At 39.9% G+C, this 22,499-nt stretch overlaps 1 long non-coding RNA gene across 1 annotated transcript; it reads left to right on the forward strand.

The window, feature by feature from the left end:
- Positions 1–528: 528 nt before the first annotated feature.
- On the forward strand, positions 529–10,863 carry LOC103175522. Its single transcript, XR_006085629.1, has 6 exons — positions 529–776; positions 1,682–1,735; positions 4,614–4,898; positions 6,067–6,328; positions 7,229–7,459; positions 8,011–10,863. It is a non-coding gene; the product is annotated as an uncharacterized LOC103175522 (long non-coding RNA).
- Positions 10,864–22,499: the final 11,636 nt, after the last annotated feature.

A 22,499-nucleotide genomic window follows, 5' to 3' on the forward strand; every position in this document is an offset into this window, starting at 1 on the left:
TGCAGATCTGCACAGACCATGCAACTTGGTGTTTTTTTAAAAAAAGGGCAATGATAAAAGAGGTAGAGCTAAGCTATCCTTTGTTCCGTCAGAATTGTACAACCTGTGTGTTTGGTTCGAGAATAAGCTGGTCTTTCATATTTCAACAGAGTGGTTAACTCCACTACTAACCATACTTTCTGCTCCGACAAAAAAAAATTAAATAAATTGGTCGCTCAATCCACGACTGTTTGTGGGACACTGCTGTGCGCAACTGACTGCCGCGTTTTGCCCATGAAACATACAGTCGATTCACTCTGCGGTATATTCTGTGAAGCGCTTTGAGACGTCTCGAAGACGTGATAAGGCGCTATGTGAAATGCAAGGATTATTTATAACAATTGCGCCGAATAGCATGAAGGGAGGGCTGAGACACACTTACATAACGGAATCATCTGGAGCTGGACAATCATAACACTCTACTGCTCACTTTAAGCAAATTATTATCACTTCCCTGCAGCTATCACACAGCAGAGTGTATCTGGAAATCCAGTCACTGGGTCCTGGGTGTGGCTTTCAGCCCCTCCGATTTTGCACAAGGACAAAAAACTCCTTCCATTATCACTGCAAGTTTTGTTCCACACCGAATGAAGTCGTTGGAGTCTACTGTGTGCACCTGAGGCTTATTGACTCGAAACCATTTGCAACTCCACAAGGCAGAGCGTTTGGTTGAGAGAGGGAGAGACAGAGAGAGAGGGGGAAAATGGGGAACTATTTCCATCTGCTGTTGCTCTTGGGTGAGTATTAGCTTTTAATGCATCAGTTAAACGCCCCAATGAAGCAGGAGATGCATTAGTGCAGCACCGTGTAGTTACAACGCAGCCTCAGATAATACTATTTAACGCACCTTATTTATAGCAATTTGTATTAGAAGAGAATAAAACATGTTGTAAAGCTTCTGGATGAGTTGTGCAATTGAAATATGAATACGAAATGCAATCAGTCCTTTATGATGGAGCATTGCTCTTTCGCTTTCTCTTTGTATCCTACTCAAGAGAATATAAGACCATTCACATATTTTCAGTGTTTATTATAACTAAAGTTAAGTTCACTCCTAAGAAAGTTCTGTCTCCCACTTTTTTGTTTTGTGCGCAATTTCATTTCTAGAAAGTCTAGAAAGTTTCCTGATCTCATTAGGTTGCTTCACCTAAAAGGCATAGGCTTTGGAAAGCCCTTGTCCTCAATGTATCTGTTCTCATTCTGAGATGCATTAGAAAGCTGATTTGTTTTCTTGTGTGGGTGTAAGAACCATATATACAGGGAGTCCTGTAGCTCAGTGGTTAGAGCACTCGCTTTGCAAGCGAGAGACCTGAGTTCAATTCCAGGCAGGTCAGGGCGAAACCTTGGGCAAGTTTCCTTACTCCACACACAGCCTAATAATAATAATCCCTCCAAAACCAAAAACAATATAAATTGGTCATTTTCAATCTACGACTCTTTGTGGGACATTGCTGTGCGCAATTGGCTGCCGCGTTCGCCCACAAATATACAGTCAATTCACTTTACAGTGTTCTGTGAAGCGCTTTGGGACGTCCTCCCGACGTGAAAAGCGCTATATCAAATGCAAGGATTATTAGTATTATGTTTTTTCTTATGCAAGAGATTGAAGGAACTTAATTAAAATAGTTTTCTCTCCCCACAGCTTTGTCTCAACTTGCTGTGTTGCATAAAGTCAAGATGGCAAATATTCTCAAGAGTGAGTACTGCAGATTTGTAAGCATAATGTAGTAAATTATGTCTTTATTTGCACTGTTTTGTGATTATTATCAGAAGCAAAATCTACATGTATCAGTATCGTAACTTTAAAACAATCAAAATATTTTCAGACTGCTAATTTTTAGTACAACAACAACAACTTGCATTTATATAACTCCAGGGTAGCATCCCAGAGCGCTTAATATTAAGAACAATTCCACTTCATTTTGATGTGAATTTCACATGTGTAACTTTTTTTTTACGTACACAACAAGGAGGTCATGGATTTAAACTCAGAAGGTAGACTGTGAGTCGACGATTTAGACATCAGGACTTTAAGCAGAAAGTGAAACATATGGAACTTTTCTGGGTTTTTGACAGATAGGGAGAAACTGTATTTGAAATTGAGACCAGATGGGTGAAGTGTATTGTTTTTTTCCGTATGTTCCTGCGTCACTCAGGGGACTAAACAGCACTATTCTAAGAGTGTTAGTCTCTTCAAGCTCAACCATAAATTAAATGGCTCAACCGCAGACTTTAAAATATTCTGAATTCAAGCAATCTATTGTCGTATCCTTAAAGTCTACAAAACGTGGCTCCCATTTGCCTTGATCAATGGGATTCAGTACATATGCTTGGTTAAAAAAAGACTTTTATATTGATGGTAGCACAGCCCTCTTTTCAAGATGGCTCAACTATCCTTCGGGACTCGGGGAGGAATTTTCCTGGTCACTTTTTTTTTCCACAAGGAATCGGTCATTTTTTTTTTATCTCCATCCAGTTTTTCGTCGCCGCTTTGAGGCGAATGAGAGCTTAGCACCGGAGAGAACTGGAGTTGGAACATTGCAAGAGCGGTGGAATGTGGGGGGGAGTGAACTCCTTGGAGCCTCTGGGCCTTTCTCCCCTCTCGCCTTTCTTTGTACATGGTTCAGCCTCAAATCCTACCTCTTTGAATGCACCTGTGGCCACCTCCCATCCCTTATCCCTTACTCGGCATCCAACCCCAACCCTGTAAAGCTCTCCCGAGACATTTACCCTACGTGCTATAGAAATGCAAGTTGTTGTCATTTACTTAATAAGCTTCAGCCAACGTGATGAAATGTTGACGTCAGCTGAGCAGCTAGACTTTGTTGTTGAACGCAGATAAGAGATAAATAGCGGATATCTTCTCACTACCAGAATCCTTTCATGAGCGAGGAAGACTCTTATATTTGACACCCACGGCTGTAAAGGCCTCTCCAAGGACTGTGGCAATGTGCCCACAAACAGCTCCAACTGAACACATGTAGCATAAGAATCACATTGCCGGGGGAGGGGGGAGAAATCCACTCTAATGAGTGCCATTGCGCATTCTCTGGTCGATACACTTTGCAAAATATCCGGCGAAGCGCTTTGAGACGTCTCAATGACATGATAAAGTGCTATATCAAATGCAAGGATTATTATTATTTGACAGCACATAAGTGACTGTGCTTTGGTCATGGAGAGACTGGGCCAATCAAGCTGAATAAGAACAGCACCATTCTCTAACCTCTCTTCAACCAGGCCAGACTGGCTTGACCACTCCTTGTTTACCATACAGATTAACTTTCCCAAATTTATTTGATCATCACTGATGTGAGCAACAAATGTGTTTTTTTTTATTTAAAAGCTTGCTTAAACAGCCAGCCTGACATCACACCACAGCGCAATGTGTTTGGGATATAAGTCTCTCAGGTCTTACCAAACTTCTTACAAAAGTTGTTTTTTTTTCTATCAAAGATATCAGTTTGGCACTGGGCTCTGCAATGACACAAAACGGATTGTTAGGCAGCTTCCTGTCTCTGTTGAAAATAGTTTTTTTTTAATATGACTTCCAATTTCCACTTGGTTGGGCTTTTATCCTTTCTACGAGTGTTTCTATTTCCTTGGGCGGAATCCAGGGAAAAGGCGCACTTTTGTATTACATGACAAATGAATGTCTCTTGTCTCCCGATTGTTCTGAAGGAATTGATGTGAACTGAGCTGTGCAGGGAAACACTTTTATCATTAACCACTGTGCTGCAGTCAAGTCCAATAAATGCTGATTATCAAAGCATAGTACTTTATTTTAATAGTCTTTTTGGTTTAGCCTTGTTATGTGAAACGATTAAAGCATAATGTTCTATTGGCAAAAGTGGGCTTTATTGTAAATTCAATTACGTTAGAATTACATTGTCAAGCAAACAGAGGATAGAACTTATGAGGCTCTGATAATCTGTGCTCCGATTGAAAGTTAAGACTGGGAAAAAAAAAGCCACAGAAAAACTTTTCAATGTATTTTGTTAATGTCCCACTATAGTTATATGTTAATAAGATACTGTTATGGGCTTGGAGCCAATGTGACTAAGCCACACTAAATGCTGGTGTCTATCATGCACCATTCACTAATACTGGTGAATGTTTTGTTCTCTGCTTATAAAGATGGGATTTCCTATTATACTTAAGGAATGAAATGTTTTCTAGCATTAATGTATTCAGACTCAACCTTCATTCATGTTGGCACAGTTGACTTGTGCATTTGAGTACTTGTGCTGCACTATTCTGTATGTAGTTCTATGTTTCTCCACATTTCAGAGACTGTTATGAGAAAGGTTAGTTTTACACCATTCATGATGTGTTGTTGTAATAGTAATCTTCTTAAAGTCGAGAAAACCGTGCATAAACAGTTAATAAAAAACATCATTATGATTATTATTATAAGCTATAACAATGCAGTACTTTTCCTGGAATCAAAGGACACCACAGACCCTTAAGTTTCACTATTACATTCCCTGAATCCTGGTTCAGTTGAAAGATGTGTAACTTTTTTTAAATTTGGATTGCTATTTACAACTAACTTTTTTATATCTCTTTTTTAGTTCCAGTCTCGGGAGTTACGATAAAATCATCCCTTAATTCCTCTGTCCTGGCAGAAGGCAGCAAACTGACTCTAAGTTGCATTGTGAAGGAAGGTACCAATGTGACTTATCAATGGTATTTCAACAATGAGAAAATAACTGAATTTTCTCCCTCAACCCAGTCTGATCTGGTTATAAACAAAGTGAATGTCAATCACTCTGGGAAATATTACTGTGAAGCGAGAAACTTGTTCAATTTGTACACATCCAGCGTTACAAGCAATGACACCGAAATAATAGTTAAAGGTAATTCTTTGCCAGATTCTATTGATTTATTTTCATAACTCCTGCATTTGATATACCATCGAAAACATCTCAAGGCATTTCACGGGGAATTGCTGATGTGTGTAGTGATTGTGCAGTTGTATAGGGAAACACACAAGATGTGGTGGAGTCCTGTAGCTTAATGGTTAGAGCCCTCGCCTCGCAAGTGAGAGGACTTGTGTTCGATTCCTGGCAGGGCGAAACTTTGAGCAAGTTTCCTTACTCCACACGCCTCTGTTTACCTAGCATTAAGTAGAAACACGGTTGTTAGTCGATTGGCGGATCGCTTTTCCTGGGGTAATAACCCTGAAAACAAAAATAATTTGGTCACTCAATCGACGACTGTTTGTGGGACACTGCTGTGCACAATTGGCTGCAACGTTTCAACCACAAAATATACAGTCAATTCACTTTACAGTATATTCTATGAAGTGCTTTGAGATGTCTCGATGACATGATAAGGCACTATATCAAATGCAAGGATTATTGCGTATAGTGAGGTTGCACAATCAGCCATGGCATCGATGGCAAACCACTCACCAGAACAAGGGGAGGAACTCTCTTTTCAAATAGTGTCATGGAATAATAATAATAATCCTTGCATTTGATATAGCGCTTTTCACGTCGGGAGGACGTCCCAAATCATTATTTAGCATCCACCTGAACAGGAAGACGTGTCCTCAGCTTTAACGTTTCATCCGAAGGATAGCACCTCCAACAATACAGTGCACGCCCAGTACTGCAATGGAGCATCAGCCTAGACAAGGAACTTAAGACAAGTGAATGATGGCTGTGGAGCTTGAACGCTCAATCCTCTGATCTTGAGGCAAGAGTGCTCCCAGCTGAGGTTGAACCAGACTCAAATGACTCGTTCTCTTTCCCCCTCCCCATTGATCCGGTGAGAAATACATTGTGTGGAGCGGGGTGGTACTGAGCTAGGAACATGTCAGGTTTGATCTGTGAATCTTGAAATTTCTCCTGCTTTTAGACTTGCAACCATTGCCTTAACATGTTAATGACTGAGCAGCATTTTGGATTAATTGTTCAATTGAATCTGAGTCTGGAAGCCGATTTTCTGCAGTTTTCCTGTACTGTGTTTCAAAGACTGTTTTTCTCAAAATGTTATTTCTTTTTTGTTTCTATTTTAAAGTTCCAGTATCCAATCCGAGTATTGAGGTCCGGATCGTCACTGCCAAACCGAAAATAATGGCAATAATAGTTGTTCGTCAGACCAAGGGACTTTGCCAATAATATTCACACTATACAAGAATAAAGTTTCGTGAGAAATGTAACTGCATCGAGTGTGAGACATGTTGAATTAATTGTGCAGATGACTCAAAATCAAGGAGATATTTACAAGTGCAAGGCTGACAATGGATTTATGCCAAAATATAGCAACGGATTGGTCATAGGTATGGAAAATCAATGCTATCGGTCACTTTATTTATTTTGGAATCTTTTTCTTACAAATAAGTCTCCTGTCTGGCAGATGAAATGGTGACCCAATCCCAGGCTCAATCTAAAAGAGAGGGACCTTCGGGAGATAAACGTAGAGTTGTTGGCATGGATCACACTTCAGTTGGTCCATTAAAGACAATTAAAGTTACACTTTCCTTTTCAACAAAGACGCTGGGTTTCTTTCCACTCGCCTCCTGTTAACCCTGTAAGACAATGCCTTTAATAGGTAGGATGGTACCAGCTGGACAAGCAGCAGGAAGCTTGCTTTGTTGTTCACATTGGTGAGCTGTGTGGTTTTAGCTGGTTAAAGTCCCGGTGTTATGCCCCAAAACACACTCTGGGAATTCTCAAGACGTCGCTCTGGCCAATCTGTGCCTAAACTTTCTGGGATTAAGTAAGCAGCAAGACTGCATCCTGCTTACCATTTTCACCAAGTTCCTGCAAAGTGGTGTTAGAGAGTGCAGTGATGTGAGTATTTCACTACCAGCCGCAACCATACTGTAAAAGGGGAAATCAAAGTGTTTCCATACAAGGAAAGAGGGAAAACCAAAGAGTTGTCATCCAGCTTTCATCCAATGCCTGAATCCCTGTTCATCAAGACCTCCCACTCTGCCCCTCTTCATCCCTCCGAACCAGAAAACATTATCTGACAAGTGGAAGAAACTTATGGCTTCCAAAATTGCCTTCACGGGCCAAAGCAGGCGTTTGAGCCGGAACTGGGTGCAAAATGTCCCGTTCTAAACCGATCCTTGTAGGATCTTGATATGCCAGCTTTTAATAACTTTGTTTTGTATTAAATCTCAACAGTTTTGTTATGCAGCGCTGAATAATTTCTGTCATTTGTTTTCTTTTAGATTTGTCTGTTAACCTGACCTCAAGACACACTGTTGGGCAGGAAGTTAATTTAACTTGCATTGTAAACTATGAATTCAGAGGAGTTTACACCTGGTACTTTGTAACCCCATCGAGGAATCATACTGAAATTTCAAATACAAATTATTGGAATATTAATCCAGTAGAGCCTGGGAAGTATTACTGCTCAGTTAACGGACAATTAAGCAAGAGCTTTGAAATACCTAGTAAAGGTAATGTTATGATTAAAAGTATTTTCATGATTATGTGATCAGCTAAAGAATTTCTTATATTGCAAGCATTTACTTGTGTTTATTTTTGTTTTTGTAAAGGGAAGGGATAGTTTCGGGAATTGATTTGGGGGCTTAATTTGTGTTATTTCTTAACTTGATTCTTCACCACTGCTTCAAGAAGTCAACGTTACTTCAAATAATGTTTTTTAATGACTGCAACCAATAACTGTTGCATGTCGACAAGAAACAGGAATAAATATATTGTAAAACATATCTTTAGCTTTCATTTATAACAGAGCAAAATGAATTGGAATAAAAGTGAGAATGTTGATTATTCCAATACACTAAAAACAGCATGCAGTTTTACGTCAGCTAACTTTACGATTCGAAAGAATGCCTTTCTGCAATAAGAGTTAAAATTATGCCTAATAATTCATTCTGTTTGGCTTCGGGACCCAATGAAATTTACAAAGTGTAAGTATAGAGATGGTAATAGATGTAAGCAACGTTTATGCATCAAAGACCAACAATTCTATGGTTCTACTTTCTAGGTACCAAATTTCAGACTGCCATGATCGCCATCTCTGCAATTCTGGGCGTACTAGGTATTCTACTTGTCATTTGCATTTGTTACTGCATTTGGAGGAGCTGTCGCGAGTAACTTGGTTAAAATGTTCCATCAACACAAATCCAGCCCAGGAAAAAATTCATTTGAAATGAACATCGCACGTACTTTCTGCAGAAAGTACCCACGACTTGTCACGGATAACTCAAACAGCGTTTAGTTTCAAATGTTTAGAGTTGATCATCATTTTGCGGGATGGAAAAGTCCAAGTTGATTATTGCTATTGTCTGGATATTTGGGATGCTTTCCCTTTGAGGTTTGATATGGGATTTGACTGGCCTCATGAATTCATCTTGGAATTAAGGATATTCTAACAAGAAATCAGTGGTGGATGGAGTTATCGTGATGTTATTCATCACTTACTGACAATCTGCATAGGCTTCTCATGAACTCCATAGCTCACATTAACTTGTTTATTATCAAGTAGATTGTGTAAAAATCATTCTCTGTAAGACAGTGTCACTGTTTACCAAACGCAGAGAGCGTCACTTAAATCTCATCAAGAATAAAAAAAATTATAATCTTGTCATTCTCATGGAAAAATCCCCTAAGGCCTTTTAAGCCCAAGCATCAGAGCATTTCATTCCCCAGTTAGAAGGTGATTTTTATTTTATTTCCTTTCTTCAATAATTGTGCCATCTCAAATCAGGTCGAGTTTCTTCATCGGCAGAGAGCTGCTCATCGTGGTTTGATGCTGGCATTCCTGCCCTATTAAAACCAAACCTCCAGAGTAGGGCAGTAACCAGAGGATGCCTTGCAGCCCCAGTACTGGATGATACATCTTTGGAAGGGATGCGCTGCGAGAGGAATTGGGCGGGAAGCCAATACAAAAAGGAAAGGAATCGTCATAGTGATAGAGGAAGCAAACAGAAAGGTATTTACATTTGCAGTCATTAGGTGCAGTCACGTACATTCCCTTGCAGCAGAAATGGAGTCAGCATGCCTGTAACCCCCTCTTCCTGTCTCGCTGGGGGATCCGCACAATCACTGTAAAATGCTTTGAGATGTATCCAACTCGAAATGTGCTATCTTTAAGCGCAAGTTGTTGTTTTTGTAAAGACTGTGGATGGACTGTTTTGAGAACAGGATATACAACAATATTCTGATATCGGACAGAAAGTTTCTGGCAGACGCTTTTGCCGTTTGAAAATATTGTCCCATTGGAGGAAACATCTGCAACTGGAATCTCAGGTTTTCCTTTGTGCATTCGCAGTATCCTGGCACTGGATAAAAATACACTGCATCAGAAGCAAAACAACCTATACGAGCACCAAGGTGTTTGAAATTCAGGTTCAAGAAAACTATTCATCCTCCAAGGAAGATGGTCAACCAGCTCTGCTTCAAAGAATGTTTACAGTACAGAACTACTAGTATTATTGTTCGGCATTGCAGGGTTAACAGGAGCCGAGTGAGAAGAATCTCAGACCCCAGTAAACCCTTTGCCCCCTCCATGTCTTGCCGATGAGCCAGGCTGGCTGATCTGTCATCAGCTGTACCTTGGAGAACGGTGGACCTACTTGGCTCAGGAAGTAGACTATTGAGACAGCCACAGAGTGTTGACTCGATTCTGATATTCCATTACCAGGCACTTTGGAGCCAGCAGAAGCTCTTTTAAGGAGACCCCACTTACCTCCCTCCAAGGAGGACAGTCACTAGTTGATCATTTGACCTCCGAAAGCTCAGATCAGGCTATTTTGCCCAATGTGTCTGTACTGGTCCTAGCTCCTCACTGTTGCCATTTGCTCTTATTTTCTATTCACCTGCTCTTTCCGCATAATCTTTCAAGCTGTTTTTGCCCCAAGTAGTTTTTCAATTCCCTTTAAAATTCTGTCTCATCTTCAACATCTAGCTATAAAGTTCCTTCCATTTAATTGTATGGCTTTGTGGTGAAATTGTTCCCGACTTTTAGTGAAGGTCGAAGGAAGTCCTATGGGGGTGGAAAAAAAAGACACACTCCTCATACCACACTTTGCATTGCATTGTAGGACTGATTTTGTTGTGCGTTACAGGCCTGATCAACTTCAATGGGATTGAGATAGTAAACCTAGAGCAATACTTCCAGATATGCCAAGGCAGCAGAACAAGATGTCACAGATTCAGGATTTCTTAAAAGCAATTTCAGGACACACACCAGGAAACATTACTTTAACCAGAAGGTAATTAATGACTGGTACGGGTTACCAGGAAAGGTGGCTGAGGCCAGGATTTAGTCCCAGCTCAGTGTTCCTGTCGTAAAAGAGTTAAATTGCACCCAACGTTTGCACGTAGTAAATTATTGAGTGGTTTAAAACAAGATGAGATAGTTCAAGTGGTCAATATAAGTACCTGTTGGCGAGTGACCATGTAAAATTAGAAACCTTTTCAACTCCCAGGGAAGCATCGCAACAACGTGCACTTCTACAGAGCATATACCCAATTATCAGGAGCATCTTAAAAGCAACCCTGTGTCACTAACTCCAGCCGTAGCTCGCAGTGTTTCGTTTCTCCTTGTATCTAGATTTTCATGTTTGTGCGTTTTCAAAATATGCAGGAAAAGCAGGAAGTCCCTGCTTAAAGGATTACCTTCAGGGGATATGCGCGTTCATATTTACTGTAAAGTATCCTTACTTGTGTTTTTATATACAGTATATATATAATCTAAATTGTTATATTGGTTGTTATAATGTATCATAGGATGCCATCGTATGTTTAGATTTAGTTGATCAGTTTTAAGAATGTTTCAAAACGTTGTAACATCCAAAATGTCTTGAGTAGAGCAATAAAATTTCATGTAATTCCCCTGGTGTGTTATTCTGGTGGCGTTATTTCATGGGCAGAATTATGAAAGATGTGAAGAAAAGAAATCTTGTGTGTATTTGGATTAAAATCATGGAAAGCTTACAGCGTACATGGAGCCAGGGAATCTGGCAGCTTTGGATGCTCTTAAGCATGATGATGGGTTCCTGCACGTGTCAGGAGATCCATATCTTAATTACCCTCAGTATAACAACAATAATAATAATCTTATCATTAGTATAGCATCTTATTGCGTAGTTGAGGCATCTCAAAGCACTTAACACAATACCCTGTAAAGTGAATTGACTGTATTTTGTGGGTGGAATTCAGCAGCCAATTGTCCACAGCAGTGTTCCACTTGGATTGAGTGACCAAATTATTATTTTTTTTTAAAAAGGTATTCATGTTATAATCTTAATATGATTTGTTTTAGCAATAGTATTCTACTTCTGCCAACACGCCAGCCTGGTGGCATACGTAAATTTGCCTCGGAGTCCGCATTCACAAAAAGGCACCGTGCAATTTCGGTCACTTGCAGCCAGCACAAATCGAGCCCAACCACTGCACAAACCCTCTGCTCTGCGTTGATTTCTTGACCGGCTTTCAGGGGTTAAACTGTAGCAGTTCAAAAAAGACTATTGAAAAAAAAATGTAATTCCAGCTTTGTACAACACATGTACAACAGCAGTTGAAAAGCCCACTTCGTGTAATTAGATTCTGAGGATAATACATAATGATGAATTAATGGATTCCACATAACATTTGCTTGGTGGCGACTAAAAAAAAAATTCACTAGTTTTTAATCTCTGAGAGCTGGGAACCCTTGGCACGTCTTCCGAGTGTCGAAAACACGATTCAGACCAGAATTTTATAACATAATTGTTACCCAGGTCCAGGACCATAAAGGGGCCTTTTGGGGAACAACAAGATTACATTTGTATAGCACCTTTCACTTTGGGAGGACGTCCTAAAGAAGAGCGAGAAAGGGCCAGGGATCTTGGACTAAACGGGTAGCTCTTTCAGAGATGCAGTGGGCCAAAGGTCCTTTTCTGTGCTGTAAGTCTTTTAGATTCTACTCCAATGTAAAGCTGTTTTGAATCCATTCAAATTAATATTAATAGCAATAATCCTTGCATTTGATATAGTGCTTTCCATGTAGGGAGGATAATAATCCTTGCATTTGGCACTGGATGTCTCAAAGCGCTTCACAGAATTTACTGTAAAGCGTAGTGACCATGTGTTCATGAATATGAATAAAGCTCTGGACTCAAAATTTATGGACTGATGAAAAAGATCTATACACCTTGCAGTTACACAACAGCAATAACAACAAATTACATTTATATAATGCTTTTCACTCACAAAATATATAGTAATTGCACTTCATAGTATTTGATATAACATCCCGACCGATGTTATATCAAATGCAAGGATTATTATATCATGGAGGGAGGACATCTCAAAACTACTGTATATTGTTTCCACTTTATCAATGGAACCAAAATTGTCCTCCACATCCCAGGAACGTGATCCACACCTTAGTATTTATGTCTTAACAATGTTATGTTATTCTATATTATGATAACTAGAGCACGAAGAGGTGTAATGGACACTGTTAAGACTGTTTGAAGGAGTCTGCGCTTTGTTATGTATAAACCATTTAACTAGATGGATGACACGTGAGAATTAATACGAGTGTAAAGTGGTAGGTCAGCTGGCACTGTGTTCATGTGATGAGGTCACGGAACAGCTTTAAGTTGATTATCACGGCCATTTAATTACTAGGGAAGCCTTCAGAGCCTTCCAGTTACTGGGGCGAAAAATAATAGTAATCCTCACATGTGACAATACCGACTTTCAAATCAGGAGGATGTTTCAAAGCGTTTCACAAAGTACAGTGATTGTGTATCTTGTAGGCAAACATGGCAGCCAGTTTCCACACAGAAATATGTAGCTCAGTAGTTAGAGCATTTGCCTCATAGGCGAGAGGTCTTGAGTTTGATTCCTGCACCGGGCGAAATGTTAGGCAAGTTTCCTTACTCCACACGCCTGTGTTTACCTAGCAGTAAGTAGGTACCCAGATGTTAGTCGATTGGCGGATTGTTTTTCTGGGGGTAATAATCCTTCAAAACAAAATTAATATTATTTGGTCACTCAATCCATGACTGTTTGTGGGACACTATTATGCGCAATTGGCTACCGTGTTTCGCCCACAAACATACAGAGTTAATTCAATTTGCAGTATATTCTGTGAAGCGCTTTGAGATGCCTTGAAGACGTGATAAGGTGCTGTATCAATTGCATGGATTATTATTATCCCGCAAAACAGCCATGAAGTGAATGGCCAATTTTATTTTGGGAATCGTTGGCCAGGACATCAGGCAAAACACTTTTTGAGACATTGACTTTATCCCCTTTCGAATAATGTTCAAAACAGATGGGAATGTGTACGCAAAGCACATTTTTGTTTGCATCATACACTTTGAAAGGAATTGGCCAGGAATTAATGGCATCTTGTAAATTCTTGGGTGTGTTATTGTTCTGATAAATTTGCGGATATCACATCACTTATTCCCTAGTGGCCTGGTTGTTTAATAAACATTAAATCTTAGATTGGCCACAATGTTTTTTCCAGGCCTTGTATATTCCTGTGCAGCACAGATCAAAGCAGGCTCAGTATCTCTCAGACAATGTCCAGGCACTGGTATCCAGTCTCAAAGGATATTGTGCATATTAATTTTGCGAAAAGTCCCTGCCGAATAATACGGGCTGTTATTGCTAGGGTGATAGAGTGGAATATTCATTTAAATAACTTTGGAAGTCAGGGAAAAACTTCATGGAGGTTTCACTCCCACACTCAGATGAAGGAGGACTTTTGGCCCATCCCAACTCCACCATCTCCCCATTACAGTATGAAAGTCTGCCCTGACTTCAACCATCCTTCCTGGTAATTATACCGATGACTATATATCTCCTGACTCAAGCAGCTTTCCCATACAACATCTCTAGTTAGTTTCACAAAAACAATCATTCTTGGGATTACTCTTTCTGCAGCTGATACATTTGGTCTGAAATATTGCAGAAGGTATTTTATAAACTAATTGAAATTACTATATTGTTATGAAATGTGCCTACCAGGTCAGTAAGAGCAACATTAGAAGCAGTTGGTTATGCATTGGCTGTAAACGTGTCTCCAACTGTATGTAGACCAAAGTGAATGCAAATTGGAGATAGTATAGGTCTGTGTCCGGGATGGCTTCATCTGAAGAAGTGTCTGTCAGTGAAAGCGACAAGCATCTAAAGCAGGCAAAGGGGAACTGTTAATTCAGGAAGATGACAAAATAATTAGGGTGAAATATGAGTACTGCCCCTGAGGCAATCTCAGTTGTGAATCAGTTATTGTAGAAATACCAAGCATCTCCAGAAACTCACACACATGTCTAAAACCTAAAACAATGCAGTAAATTGATTTGGGCAATTACCCGATGTATCAATTACCCAGATTCGATTTACGCAGCCCATTATTTTTAATTAATTTTGGTTATCAAGAACCATAGTTTTAGTCAGGCTTCAACAAGCTTAAAAAAAGGAGCAGTTGCTTTACTGAAAGAAGATTAGTAGCATTTAATCTCTCACTGTGGTTTCCAATGGCTTCTCCTCTCCCCGTGAAGAGATGTAACAAGTAATGAGAGCCTGTAAGTGTTAGGTACAGTAAGAGGGTTGCAATTTCTGATACGGAGTACAGAAAATATTAGTCACAAAAGAATTAAGGGGGATGTTAGTGAGGGAAAAATACACAGAAGGCGATTGGAATGTGAAATTCCATGCTATAAACTTGTGGAGGCAGAGTGTGTACATTCATTTGTTCACTGTGTACACAATGTACACTGTCTCACACCGCAGGCTGCTGAAACCCTCATACAAGCATTCATTACATCGAAGCTTGACTATGCAAACTCCTTGCTTTGTCGGCCTCCCCAACTCCTCCCTCCATAGGCTGCAGATCATCCAGAACTCTGCAGCCCGTGTCCTCCCCCGCACCAGGCTCCGTGACCCTATCACCCCCATCCTCGCCTGACACCTCTGGCTTCCCATCACACAGAGGATACAGTTCAAGATCATGATCCTCACCTTCAAAGCTCTCCATGGTCTTGCTTCACCCTACTTCTGCAACCTCCTATCCCCCAACCATTCTGCCCACTCCCTCCGCTCAACGAGCTCTGGCCTGCTTCACATCCCCCTGACGTGAATGATGCTTTATCAAACTCAAGGATTAGGGGCATTATTCCCACCTGTATCAGAGAGTCAACTATTCTGTGGCAATTATTGTTCAACTAACCTTATGGTTTGGTTATAGAATTAGGATTTTGTTTATTGGGATAAGTGGCCTACTCCTGTTCCTATTTTCCTATTAATTTATGCAATTTATTATTATTAATAATAATGTTGTAGGCAAGCACATACGAACTGAGGAACAGGTAATTTTTCAATACAATCCCTCCCGATGAAGCAATTTAGTTCAGTCATCTTTGAAACGAAACCCAAATGTACAATTAAAACAGTGATGCTTTTAATCTTGAACATAATTGCGTTAACATTTTGGAGAAGCAACCAAGATCTTATTTCTCATTACTTTGCGTTCCTTATTCGATTCTCACTGTGGAATAGGGGATTAACCCTGGACTTGATACAAGTTGTTTTTAAAAATGAAGGAAGTCTCTACTCCGGATACTGAGGAAAAGGTCAGGAGAAGAACAACAAGACTATAAAACAACAGAGATATGATACAGACCTAACAATAATGTCCTGACATTTGGAACCATTGCCACTAGAATCTAAATAATTAACTCTAACCAGAGATACAGTAGCTCCAAAAGTAGTTTTAGTGAATTCACGACAAATCTTACAGGATTTAGCAAGCATGGTTCTTGGGAAAGTACTTACTGATGTCTTGTTCAAAGTAAAAAAACTAACCAAATAAATTACTAACGGGAAGGGTGTTCTTAGCTGGACAAGCAATGGGAAAGCTTGCCAGACAGTGATACCAATGGCAAGCTATGCGGTTTTAGCTGGTCAGACTCCAGCAGTACTCCAAAGCACACTGGGGTCCCCCAGCCTTGGCTCTTGCCAACCTACGCCTAATACTTTCTGGAATTAGGTAAACAGGATGTGTCCCTTCAGGTAGACAATGCGCATTGCTTTCTAACATCTCTGGAATTTTCATGTGTAGGTGGATTGCATGGAACTCTTATTTGGTTTGGATACTCTTATACGTGGTGATGGGTTTCCGCACGTGTCAGATACCCGGCTCACCAAAAAAAATGAAACTGAAACAGAGGGCGGGATTTTAGTTGCCAAAGCAAAAGAAAGAAAAACAAATTGTGTACAGTGCTCCACCTTTCATCGCTGCTGAATGAAAGTGAGCGAAAGTGAGCGAAGGGCTATTTGTGATGGATTTTTGCTGTGCCTTACAAAACGACTAAAAGGTGACATTTGTGCAGACACACTCGGCTTATCTCCTTCATCTCAGCTTTTCCCCGCAGCTAACCTGAGCCTCTGTTTGGACGTGGTGTCATCAGCTTAACACGGAATGCGTCTGATGTCAAAAGCCTATTACCTGACGAACCGATAAAAGCTGACCTCCAGCGCCCAGGAGGAACCAGAACCGCTGTAGATAGAAACACAAAAACAACGACGAGGGCTGCCTAGGGCTCTCGCCTTTCTCTAGCGAATGGTCCCCTTTGCCTCCCCATAGCGGTAAGTACCTGCTCGCTACTTGTCAGCAGTACAGGACATGTCTTGTTAAATCCATAGCAGGTTCACACAACCAAATGGGCTATTGAGGACTTGTTTTATGAAGTATACTGTGAGCACGATGAGTATTATAATTTCGAGACAATGATTCCATATAAAGGTATTTTCACTGCCTGAGATCAATGAGCTGGATGTTAAAGTGACTTTGAAAGTATCTTTTGTTCAGCCGAAAACTGCACCAATCAGTCTTTTTAAAGGGGTAAAGGGAGGGGGAAACTTGCCCCCAATGCAGAACTGTTCTTTACGTGTAAAGGCATGGCAGAACGTATTACTCTTAAAATGTAAAGTTGCTCTCGTATTGCTACTGACGTAACAGGTTTCTGAGGTAATTGTTGCAGAGTAGTTATGTGCTTTTTAAAAGCTGCTGGACACTTTAAAAGAGGCAGTGTATGTTTGACAGGTTTATGCTTACACTGAGTGGCTTATGGTAATAGATCCTCTGGAATCTGTTGAGCTTTATTAGAACAAAACCTTCAACTGTTGGAATATGTTTCATTTACCGTGCCGCTGTGTACCTTTTGTTGTTCCTTGTTTGACTGATACTGTACGCTTGTTTGACTTTACACTTTTTCGGCGTAAAATAATCATACCGCCTTTCACATCAGGAGGATAATAATAATCCTTGCATTTGATAAGGCGCCCTTATCACGTTCTCGAGATGTCTCAAAGCGCTTCACGGACTACCCTGTAAAATGAATTGACTTGTATGTTTTTTATGGGCGAAACGCGGCAGCCAATTGCGCACAGCAGTGTCCCGTAACCAGTCGTAGATTGAAGTCATCAAAGGATGTCTCAAGGCACTTCACGGAATTTTACTGCAATGTGTAGTGACTGCGTATCTGTAGGCCAAATGCCTATCTGCGCTCAACATCGTCCCAGAAAACAGCTTGAAATGAAGGACGGAACACAGAAATGTTAATTTTTTTAAAGTATGGAACAGTAGAACATGTATTGGTACATAGGTTGCATTGAATTCTGATGTGCAGCGCTATTTTGACTGCAATTTTGTTCTGCATGAATTACACCAAAAAAATGTAGAAAATTGTCGCAAAGATGATGATGCTTTTTAATGCTGAGTGTGTGTCAAGCAAAGTCGCAGAACCAAAACACCCTTAGGTCTACCATCTCAATGGTCAGGCTTCCAAGCAAATGAATCTCTGAACTGGAGTGTTAGAAAGGAGACCAGATTTGTGTGAAAACTTTATACTCTTTGAGTGTTTCACAATTGTAATATGACAGGAGCCTGTGGAATGCAGAACTGATCCCCTTAATGATCACCCTCAATTGATAGTGTACACACACAATATTGGCAGGTTTGTTCCTTACTGTGAATATAAACTTGGAGGTAATGTGTCATAGGGCGTTTGTGCAAAGACAGAGCGATCACTAAATATTAAAAGCTAATAGCTTTAGTTCCTATTTGGAGGTTTTATCGTGATTTACAACAGATTGATTATGGCTTTTGCTGTGGATCATGGTCAATAAATCTGCAAGAGGACACGGACGCAAACTCAGAAAAGTGAAGGTGAACAGACATTCTAGAGGCAATAACTTTTTGCAGTGTGGTGACAATGTGCAATAGACGACCAGGGAGATGTTGGATGTCGATGGTGTTTGCAAATTCTAGACAATTAAATTGGCTGAGGGGAAAGAGAGACAGAACTGTGTTGGGATCTTTACTTTGGGATTGGCTGGATGGATCGCAATAGTCTTTTCCAATCCTGTCTAATCCTGCCTTTCTACAAAATACTCAGAAACACACAATTTTCTTAGGATTATAGAGTATAGAAAAGTAAGCGTTAAAGAAACTGAAAGAAAAGCCTCTGAGGATATTAAAGATTATGAACATGATGTGAAATTGCTCCTATATAATATTGCTCTACTGCTCCGAATAGTTTACATTGAAGGCTAGGATGTCCACTAACCCCATTAAACATCTCTAATGAATGAGAATATAGAGTTGGATGAGGAAATAAGTTCTGAACTTTGCCAAACATTGCCGACTTTTATTCATTGCAAGCCTCTGAACAAAATGCCTCTGGGACAGGATAGGATGGTTATTTTTCAATTTGTGTTGCTGTGTCTGTAAATCTTAGAATTAGAGGAATTACATTATAGAAGGCCACTCTGCCCATGGAGACTAAAGTGCTTTAAAATGAAGCAATTAGCTCTCATATGAAGTCTGCACTGTTTTGCTGCATATACTCCTTTATATTCTATGATTTCTAATGTTTATCCAATTTCTTTCTTAAATGACGTCGTGCTCCCAGCTTCAATAACAAATACGGGAAAACATTTCTTCCTCTCATAAACAGCTGCGTGAAAATGTTCCTACGAACCTCCCTTAAGTCTTCCAGTAGCAATCTTGAATCCGTGCTCCCTTGTTACTGATTCATCAAGCAATCTTTCACTGTATATCATCGCACAAACTTGAGGATTTTGAAGACCGTTGTTAGATCCCATCTTAATAACCTCCTAAATCCCAATGGAAACAGACGCAATTTTTTGAGCCTCTCCTCATATCTATAAATCCTTGTCCCTGATCTCATCCACTTGAACCTATGCTGCACCCTTTCCATAGCTCTGACATCCTTTCTGCAATGGAGCTCATGGAACAGCACTGCAGGAAACACTGGCTCTTGCCTGGTTCTGTGCGCAGAAAACACATGCAGTTCAACTCATTCACTGATGAAGTCATTATTTTGGGGTCATTCCCACTGGCAGTAAGATTCTTCAGCTATTTCTCCATTGTAGGCTACCAGGCATTGATTCAAAATCTAGAAAGTTGGAAACCAGGAGGACTGTGTTAAGTGTATAGAGTTAAGTGATAAAGATTTTAAATGCTTTTGTAAATTTAGAGCAAAGTACTCACTGGCAAGCGTGCTGTAATAAGAGGTCTCGAACAGTGTCATTTCTCTCAGAAAATATGGCAATTTTCCTATGAGTTCCAGTTTAATTTGCTTTACTTTTTTTCTCACTACAAATGACGTGGGGTGGGGAGTGACCGTAAGCACGGATATCAAGCAAATGATATCACAGAGTATTTCCTTTAGAAAATATTTTGTGGTGACACAACGGATAACTAGAATCCATCCCTCATGAATATAATGCAGATCCCCAAAATGTGTGACTCTTCAGTGAAAAATGTTCCAGTGTCTGTTGATGCATTCTATTATTTACAGAAAGAGCTGGTGTAGAACAGAAAACATATTCTTATTCAGAAGCTAACCTCTAATTAATCAAAGGCAGACTGCTTCATATTGAGCACCAGCTGCAGTTAATCCAATGGACTTCAATAAAACCTGAAATCAATTCTAAGAATTCTGAGTGCGTCACTGCCAACCAAGGCAAATCCCCAAACCCCAACTGGTAGGGCAGTCCTAGCAGGACTGTAACGTTGAATCTTACTAGTAAGCTGTGCAGGAGCCATTACTCCTTGCAATGTTTGTGTGTGTATTATACAACAGGCGTCACTGTTTGACTTGCCTGTTCTAAGACCTGATGATATTCTGCTGGATAAGGAACAATACTTGCCCAACAGCTTGAAATTCAATTGGATTGCCGGCAAGATACACGGAGGAGTCATGTTGCCCAAGTGGGTCATTCTCTTCACCAGCTGCTGCCTGTGATTATTTAGAAACTCCGTAGTGTCATTGAGGTTCCATCTCAATGTTGGCCATTCCTGGAATGTCACATTGGTGTGAAATGTTGCTGGACATTTAGGAAGTGGGGTTTAAGATGGCGATGGAGTGGGGGGAGTAAGGGGAATGGGGGGGGGGTTGCATGTTTGTAACTATTTTAGCCTGGCTCAATTGGTAGCTCTCTCACCTCTGAGTCAAATGATTGTGGGTTCAAAGTCCCACATCGGGACTTTGAACTCATGTAGTCTAGCCTGACGTAACACTAGGGGAGCACTGCAATGTCAGAGGTGCCGTCCTTCAGATGAGACGTTAAACCGAGGTCCTAAAATAATAATAATAATAATTCTTGCATTTGATTTAGCGTCTTGTCACGTCTTCGAGACGTCTCAAAGTGCTTCACAGAATATACTGTAAAGTGAATTAACCGTACTTTTCGGAAAGAAAAGGAAGTTTTTCCCAGTGCCCTGGCTTAACAATCCCCCCAATTTTTAAAAAAATGTTCATTCACTTCATGCCTGTGTGTGGAACGAAATACACAGTTACTACACTTTACAGGAAATCCTCCTGACTTGAAGGACACTATAACAAATGTAAGAGTTATTATTATTTTTCTTTTTATTACTATCATTCATTATAATAATGATAATAATCCTTGCATTTGATATAGCGCCTTATCACATCTTCAAGACGTCTCAAAGTGCTTCACAGAATACACCGTAAAGAGAATTGACTGTATATTTTGTGGGCGAACTTATGAGCAATGATCACTCATCCAGTGCAAGGGCTGAGGAACAGGTGGCTGACTGTGAGGGATTTAAGATAATAAACCTCTTACTGAGCTGGTTGCCTGCATCAGCAAAACCTTGAATCAACTAATTAGTGAAAGTGCTGCGTCTGTAATTTAAGAATGATTTGACCTTGCTGCCCACATCCTTTAGTTCAAAGTTGTGTTACTGCAGCTTCCAGCTTTTATTCACAAATGAGACACGCTGTTCTTTTTAAAGTGAACGGGTCTGTGGACAATCAAAAGAACATACTGAATATAGCATGTTGTTTTTTTTTAGTGATCAGCACCTTTGCACGCAATGTCTATTTAGAAGGACGTCACATTCTATTTATACGAATGATCTTGAAATTGACATTATGTCAAAACGTTGTGGCTGCCCATTCATTAAACTGCTAAATTGTATGGATTGTATCAAACGAATAACAGAAACGTGGGGAGAAATTCCACCAAGGTCTTGATTTACTCTATTTTCGTGCCATTTTTAGAACATCCAGATTTTGACACATGTGGAATACAAGCCTTAATTTTGAAGCTTTTTTTTCCTGTAAGCTTTTTTAAGTTCCACAGAAAACTCACTTCAATAATTGCTCTAAAATGTTACATAAGGTAAATCTGGACCCAAGTGGAATTTCGCCCTGACAGGGTCTTTATGTGTTTTCAGTGGTACTTCAGACGTCTTGAAGACGTGATAAGGCACTATATCAAAATGCAAGGATGATTATTATTAGTAGTATTTACATTGTTAAAGTTTCTAATGTGAAATCCCCTACAGAATGCAATGTGGTCAAAACATTGCGGTCCATCTTTAAGTCAAAACACATACCAAGATTACAGTCCCAAAAATTAATTTGTGGAATATTATCACCAATGTATAATATGCTATAAAATTTTATTTTCAGCCTTTAGGATAAAGCACAAATCCTAATTTGGAACTATTATCTTTTATCATGCTACATTCTATTGTACATTGCATACAATTACATCTAGATTTTATTACTTTTTATTTTATTAATGTATATTAATTTATAGAACGTGATCCATGATTAGTATCACTGGATGATTTAATTTCAGGAAAAAACATTTATTGTCTCCAGATAGACAAGAACAGCTATTTGAAGGGAAGGACAATGGGTTAATTCCCTCTATGTTAAATCCCTTTCCAACCCCCCCCCCCCTCTCCTTCCTTGTGTTTCGAAAATCCTATTACAAACAGAACTATTGAAAACTAATCCCATTGTATCTGTCCTTGAGTCTTGGCAACAGGGATTAAGATAAAGCTGTATAGGGTCACGTTGATTGCTTAATATCCCTATATGTGCTGTGTGCATTAATCTGACATCATTTTGTTTCCTTGAAATGTAGTACCCCAGTGAAGTGTGGCACCAAGCGTAGGAAACC

This window comes from Callorhinchus milii, unplaced genomic scaffold (assembly GCF_018977255.1).
Source record: "Callorhinchus milii isolate IMCB2004 unplaced genomic scaffold, IMCB_Cmil_1.0 Scaffold20, whole genome shotgun sequence".
In the NCBI taxonomy this organism is placed as follows: Eukaryota; Metazoa; Chordata; class Chondrichthyes; order Chimaeriformes; family Callorhinchidae; genus Callorhinchus; species Callorhinchus milii.